The sequence below is a fragment of the Mauremys reevesii genome, linkage group 3 (genome assembly GCF_016161935.1).
Source record: "Mauremys reevesii isolate NIE-2019 linkage group 3, ASM1616193v1, whole genome shotgun sequence".
In the NCBI taxonomy this organism is placed as follows: Eukaryota; Metazoa; Chordata; order Testudines; family Geoemydidae; genus Mauremys; species Mauremys reevesii.
In genome coordinates, this window is record NC_052625.1 from 85,322,743 (window position 1) to 85,330,669 (window position 7,927).

Genomic DNA, 7,927 nt, shown 5'->3' on the forward strand with positions numbered 1-7,927 from the left:
TAAAAATGAGCCCTATTATAAAAAGGTAAAAGTTGTAGGCTACTTTCTGGTTAGTTCCTAGCAGAGATGGGGTTGGCATTAGGCATAAATAATAAAGGCAACTGTCTTAAAAGATGAACTTTGATAGGGTGAGAAGCACTCTTTTCCCAATGTCAACTGCACAGATGCCAGTAGTATGAGGTAAACTGGGCCCAAATCCAGAGTTTGAATAGCTGGGGTGGGTGCTGATTCATGTACCAGGTGTTGGAGAATAACATGAAAGGACTCCATGCTTGTAAAATCAAATTAGCTGTTTATTAAGAGAACTATTTACAGAGATGCTGCAACTGCTTCTAGCATTCAAGCCATGTGCACACAGACTAACTTGTAGGTGACTCCTTCAGACTCTTCCATCCTGCAACATGTGCACCTACGTCCAAATTACATGATGTAGGTTACTACAGGAGATGACTAAATGTGCTGGGAAAATAACCATCTTACCCCCATCCCCATTCATTGCCACACTTGAGCCAATGAGCCTTACCCACTGAGGGGGTGAGATAAGATTCATCCATGCCCCATGTACTGGGTGTGACCATAAAGGAATTTGTACAGAGCAGAGTTCTCCAGTGTGCTAGGGGTGTACACATCCTGCACTCCCCCAAACGGGAACTGAAAGTGGTTTCACTTCCAAGGAGCTCATCACAGATGGAGAGGGGATGAATAAGGACTGAATGGGATGGCTGGATTTGCTCCTATGTGTGGGGCAGGAGAATAGCTACATAACCTCCCTCCACATTTCACAGCTGCACTGATTTATTTGCCTGGAGACTTCCCAAAACTACCTAACCAACCTGAGCAAATGTTATATTTAGTTATCATTTAACAAATAATCTCTTTTAAAATAAATAGCCCTATCTATTAATATTCAGTTTTCTTTTCTTTTGCTTATTCTCGCCTTCTGAGTTAGCAGCACATGCAGAGCACCACCACCTGCACTTCTAAATTACATTAAAGCTTCATACCAAATTTCATAAAAGTTACAGTGCCTGAGTTGCCCCATAAACTGAGACCCTGTAGCTTTGTGCAAATAAAAACCCAGCATGGATTAGATCTCAGCTCTGAATCATGAAAGTAAACTATGTGGGACTGTGTACAGCACTTTTGCTAAGATTGCTAGTAGCTACTCATCTTCGTTCACCTGTTAGATCTCTGGATTCTTTGAAGGTCTCCTGTTCCTGTCGTTGGAGCCTCTTACAGAGAGTTTTGCCATTGACTTCAGTGGCAGCAGAAATAAGGTGCTTAGTCCTCAGGAAATTATTATGCATATTTCAGTAGCACCTTGAGGCCCCAAACATGATTGAGATCCCATGGTGTTAGGCATTACGCAGTCCCTGTCCCGAAGAGCTTGCAATCTAAATAGGATGGGGGGTGGGGAACAGAAACACACAGAGGCAAATGACTTGCCCAGAGGCAGAGCTGGGCAACGTACCCAGATCTGCAGAGGCCGAGTCTGGTACTCTAGCCACTATACCACATTGCCTCCCCTTAGTGGGTATAATGGACTCATGGTAGTGGCCTAAGTCAGTCCACATTCCCTGTCCATAAATTAATAAACACAAGCTGGCCCAATATATTTAACTCAACTTTTCCCTTTCCTTTTCCATCTGGCAGAGCCTTAACCCCTTTGTGAACTGCTTTTTACAGGGCTCTTACTAGTTTAATTAAAAGCAAACTCTCAGTCACAACTTATTTGATGGAGGAGTATTCCTGAACTCAGGCTTTCTCTCCTTTTTGTTTCAGCCCTTTTCATTGTACAGGATTTCCAGTTAAAACAAATTGTTTTCCCTTAATAATCTGCCAGCACAAAACGTATCAGTTTTACTTTAGACAAAACTATAGGAGAGGGTTTCATTCCAAAACTCTGCCCCTTGATGAAAAGAAAACACACTCCATTATACTCACTGGGGAAAATTCTGCTCTTAGTTACACCAATGGAAATCTGGTGATACTAATGAAGTCAGTATATATACAGTATAACTTAGAGGAGAATTTGGTCTACTGTGCAATAAAAATATCCCCTCCTCGATAGCCTGAGGAATATAGCACTCACTATCTCATTGGCTCACTGTTATGGTACCAACTGAGATTCAGCCAGTCAGCAAATTAAATATGCCTTAAGTGTCTCAGCATATTTCTTCTCAGCATTATTATAAGTTGGATACATGCATAATTCTTAGGGCTGTGTTTTTAAAACTAGCCTTCCATTTCATGTCCACAGATAAGTGCAGGAGCAGTTTTTCTCAGGCATGGTGAATTTCTGGGCCACATTATAGCTGTTAGTAACTGGTATCTAACTCCCCGATTGCTCCCACAAATCAGGCCCTTGCAGTTCTATCCTAGAACTAATCTATACATCTATTACACACACAAAAACGATGCTAGAAAAATATTAAGTTGCAAAGTCCAATCACTCCGATGTTGGGAAATGCCAGGACTAAGGTTGTTGTGCAATCTAATTTGGACCTCATGTGCTTATGCATCATAATACAGTCTTTAATTACATGATCACTTACTATTTTTTCCACAGGACTCCTGCTTTAGTCAGTGTACAGAATAGAGATGCTCACTTAATGAGCAGCTATTCAATATTTTCTTTTCTCCTCATTGTTCAATGTGTGGCCACAAGCCTTATTTACTGCACATTGTTCAAACCCTGCTCCGAAGAGAGAATTAGTAATTTCTTGGTGGGCTTTTCTATGGTGCTCATTACTAGAGTATGTGAGTGCTTCATAAAAATGAATTAATTTATTTTCACAACTCTCCTGTGAAGTGAGGGGTATTATTATCCCCGTTTTAAGATGGGGAACCAGCACAGAGAGGTTAAAGTCAAAGATATCCACTAATTTTGAATGCCCAATTTGAAATGCTTAGGGCCTTCTTTTTTCAGAGTACTTGCTATTATATAGCGCTTTACATGTCCAAAGCACAGCTCCCACTGACTTCAGTTCTGTGAAAAGTGTGGGTTAAGTGACTTTCCCAGAATCACATGGGAATTCTGTGGCAGAGGCAGGGCTCAACTTCTATTTTCCAGGGAAGCATACCATGGCCTTAACCATGAGACCATCCTTTCTCTTCCTGCAATCTGCTGCCTCATTCATTATACACCTTCCCGCTACTGCAACAAATGAAGCAAGGATCCTACAGACAAGTCGTTTTCACTGTACAACTCTGATTCTTTCCTCAGACTCAGAGCATGGTCCATTCTGTGCACTGAATGAGGCAGGGATCCTGTGAAAAACAATATGATCATGTAATTAAAAACTGTTTCATAATGCAGATGAACAAGGAGGCCAAATTAAGTTTGCACAGGCAATCTTAATTCTGGCATTTTGTAACTTTTGAGTGCTTAACTTTGAACTTAATAATGTTCTTTTAATGTATAGGTTTGTGTGTGTGTGTGTGTAGCAAAGTGGATTACCCGCTCCTGCCCTTCGGGGCTTAAAACAGCCCAGGAGAGGGCTGTGGCTGGGGCAAGAAGCCTGGGCTGATTGGGAGAAAGTAGGCTCAGCTGTGGTCATGCCCCAACCAGGCCCAGCTGGCCCCTATAAGAGGCAGTGAGCCAGCAGCCCACCCAGTCTCTCTCTGCCTGCAGAGGGAGAAGGGCCTGGCTGCATGGTGCTAGACAGAGGGTACCTGAGTGGAGCAGGGCTGGGGAAAGGCAGAGGAGCTGGGGAGCTCCTGTCTGGAAAGCCCCAGGCTGTGGCCTAGCATAAGGCCCAGAGGTACTGGGGGTTGCAGGGGCAGCCCAGGGGTAGGCAAAGGCAGCAGGTCCAAACCCCTTTGCCTATGATGAGTGGCTGATATTGCAGTCTGCCCCAAGGCATGGGGGCTAGATAGAGACTGGGCAGTAGCCAAAACTGAGGCAAAGTGGGGACTGTGGGTTGGGGGTTCCCTAGGGAGGGGAGACCCAAATTGGTGGGGTACTGCCAGGGGGCAGCACCCCAGTTAAAAGGGCACTGGGGTCCAGGGAGGGATGTGGAGGCCAAGAGGACAGGTGGATCACTGGCCTGCAGAGGGTGCTCCTGGCTGGAAAAGAGCTAATTCCCAGGAGTCACCAGCAGGAGGTGCCGCAGGGGTGAGTCCACACGTCTACGGTGTGTAACTTTCTCTGTTTGCAGTGTTGTAGCCGTGTTGGTCCCAGGATATGACAGAGACAAGGAAGATGAGGTAATGTCTCTTACTGGATCAAATTCTGTTGGTGGAAAATACAAGCTTTTGAACTTCACACAGCTCTTCTTCAGGTCTGGGGGAGGTAACAAGACTGTCTAAGCTAAATACAAGTTGAGACAGATTAAGGGGTTTGCACATGTTGTGGGAGAACACTAAAAAGGAGTGGGCAGTTAAGAGTTAGCAGGCAGCGGGGTATATTACAAACTGTTCTAATGAGCCATAAAACCAGTGTCTTTGTTGAGACCATGTTTTTTAGTGTCCAGCCGAGTTATGAATTTAAGCTCCCAGGCTTGCCTTTTGACCGTGTTGTGCAGGTTTCCTTTGAGGACAAGGAATGAGAAGTCCTGTATGGAATGATCACTTTGTGAAAAGTGTCCACCCACAGGTGATAGGATGTTTGTCTTTTATCATTTTTCTGTATGAGTTCATTTGAGAGTGTAGTGATTGTCTGGTTTCACCAACATAGTTGTTAGGTATCCAAGGGGTAGCCGTGTTAGTCTGGATCTGTAAAAGCAGTAAAGAGTCCTGTGGCACCTTATAGACTAATGGATGTATTGGAGCATGAGCTTTCGTGGGATGCATCCGACGAAATGGGTATTCACCCACGAAAGTTCATGCTCCAATACGTCTGTTAGTCTATAAGGTGCCACAGGACTCTTTGCTGCTTTTATAGTTGTTGTTGAGGCACTTGTTGCAATGGATGAGGTACACCATATATCGTGATAGGCACGTGTATGTCCCATGAATCTTGAAAGGTGTGTTGTGGAGGGTATTGATCATCATACCAGAGGAGATATGTGTACAGGTTTTGCATCTGTTGTTCTGGTGCCACTTTGAGTTGGTATCTCTTGGTCTGTGGGGAGCTTGCTTCTGATGAGCTGGGTGAGGCTGCAGGGTTGTTTGAAGGTCAAAAGAGGGGATTCGAGAGAGTTCTTTCAGGATGAGGTTTCCAGCAAATATGGGTGGAATTGTTCGATGGGTGGGGTGGTAGTTGAAAAATAGGAGTGTGCGGTCAGTGGTTTATTTTGTGTTTTTCTGTATTGAAGTAGGTTCTCCCTGGGTATTGGTGCGGCACTTTCCATGATGTACTCTAATTCTCTGGGGAATGCCTTTTTTAGTGAAGGCAGTTTTAAGTGTTTAGGTGTGTATCCTGGCCTTTCTCTTCAGAGCAAATTCTGTGGTGTTTGAATGCCTGGTTGTAGATACCATATTTTTGGGGTCTATCTGGGGTGGTTGCTGGATCCATGGGAATAAGTGTGGAGATCTATGGGTTTCTTGTAGATAGTCATTTGTAGAGTTCCATTATTGAAGCTGATCCTGGTGTCGAGGAAGTTGATGCTGGTGTGGGAGTGCTATAGAGAGAATTTGAGAGATGGATGGTGGTGGTTGAAGCTGTGATGGAAATTTATGAGAGAATTTAGGTCATCTGTCCAGAGGATGAAAATATCATTGTATGTCTGGTATAGCATTAGTGTCATGGTGCATTTTTCCATAACTTTTTCTCGAGGTGGCCCATGAAGAGGTTGGCATTTTATGGAGCCATCCTAAAACCCTTGGCTGTTCCCATGGTTTGGATAAAGTGTTTGTTAAATGTGAAGTTGCTGTGGGTGAGGATGACGCAGATAAGCTTGGCAATGTGTTTAGGATGGACTTCTGAGCATTGTACGTTATCTTGTAGGTATTTGAGTAGGCAATGATGCCATCATGGTAAGGGTTGTTGGTGTATAGGGAAGTGAGATCCATGGTGGCAAGGATGGTGTTCTGGTGGAAGTTGTTAATGTTGTGGAATTTCTGGAGGAAGTCGGTAGTGTCTTGGAAGAAACTGGCCCTTTCTATAGTGAATTGTTTCTATGAGTCCTGATATTTCGTCAGTACGAGTGCTGTGGCCAGATACAATGGGTAGGCCTAAGCTCCCTGTTTTTTGTATCTTGGGGGGGGGGGGAGCGTGGAATATAGAAGGTCCTTTTGGGAGGGTTCATGGGGCATGAGTTTGTAGTATGTTTCTTGGGGTTATATAGGGAGGATTTGATGGTATCCTTAATGCCTGTGTGAATTGTGGTAGGGGGTCTTTAGGTTCTGTATGACGGTGTCAGAGTTGTCCATTGGCCTTATTAACATGGTCATCATGATTAAGGACTACAATAGTGTCCCCTTAGTGATCAAATCTGCAGACAATCTGGTGGTTAGATTTCAGGGACTATCCTCTCGATGGTAGAGAGATTGTGATGGAAGTAATCTTTTTTTGGAGGATTTCAGTCTTTTTTTTTTTTCCCCCAAAGCAATTGATGTAATGATCCAGTCTGTGGTTTTGTCTGCTGGGGGGTGTCCAATTGGATTATTCTTTTTTCTTATGACTGTAGGTGGGGATGTCATAGGTGTGGGTGGTGTCTTTTGTTAAAAAAGCAAACTGAAAAAAGATTTCAGCAGGTGGCATTATATCGACACCCACATGGATCATCAGCAGTGTTGGAACCTTTACATCAACAGCACAGTCTTCTTGCACTTGAGCGATTGGAGTAACTGATTGCAGTAGTAGGTTGTCATCCTCTGTCTAGACCTGCACTAGAGGGGTTGGGACACTTTGCCAACAGGTTTCACAGATAGTTGCTGATAGCAGAGGAGGAATGGTGAGACTCGGGAATCTTGGATTCCATTCCACGCTCTGGAGAGTGCTCTAATGGGTACAGGCTCTCTGCCCACTCCCCCAAGTGTGACCCCTTCTGCCCCATCTCCTCCAGTCTGTCCGCTCCTCATCCCAGTCCTATACTTCCCACCAACCCTTCCCAGTCTCTACTCCTCAGGCTTCTCATACCAGTCCCAGTTTCCTTGCCCAGCACATCCCAGGGTCGACCATCTGGACTTCCTGCCCCAATCTCCTCCCCAGCTTCTTGTCCCTAGTGTCCTTTCCTAGCCAATGCCAGTCCCCCTCCCCACTCTAGCTCCTCAGATGATCTGTCTCTTTCCCCCACCCAGACCTCCAGTCACTTCCTCCTTTCCACATTCCTCATCCCCCTCAGATTCCCAGTCCCAATCTCCTGCACTGGTCACCTCATCCAATGTCCATGTCCCTTCCCTCCACTCCCTGTCTCCTTCATCCCAACTCAGTCAGTTTTCCTTTCACTCTCCCTGCCAGTCTCCAGTCCCAGTTTCCACCCGCAGGCCCTTTTCCAATCTTCTTCTCCCCCTCTGCCAGCACCCATCCAGGGTCCAGCTCAGTCCCCATTAGAGCTTCTTCCTCCACACTGCCTGGGCCCAGCAGGGGGCAGTCATTGAGAGCACAGGAGACAAGCTCCCTGTTCTCAGTACAGGTGTCTGGACCCATCACAGCCTGCAGCAGCCCAGAGCTGCAATTAAAGGGAAAATCTACCTAGCCCTGGACTGGCGCATACCCACTGTGGATGAAATATTTGTAGAATTTAGCTGCTAAAATCTCTACTGAGCATGTGCAAACTGTGTTGTTTTTTTTCCCAAGGGGCTTATAACTTGTCCAAATGGGGATAGCAAAGAGACATCCCTGATGCAAAGGCCATCCACTGCTAACTTCAAGTCCCACCTCCAAAGCATGGGTGTGTAGAGGCACTAGAGCTTTTCAAAGAAAATGTCCCCAACAGTTTAACAGGGGCAGAACATATTTTTCCTTAGCCGCCTTTTAGGAACAGGCTGAACCATTTTGTCTGAAATTACACTTTTTTTTTAGGATATGTCTTTTTGTTGT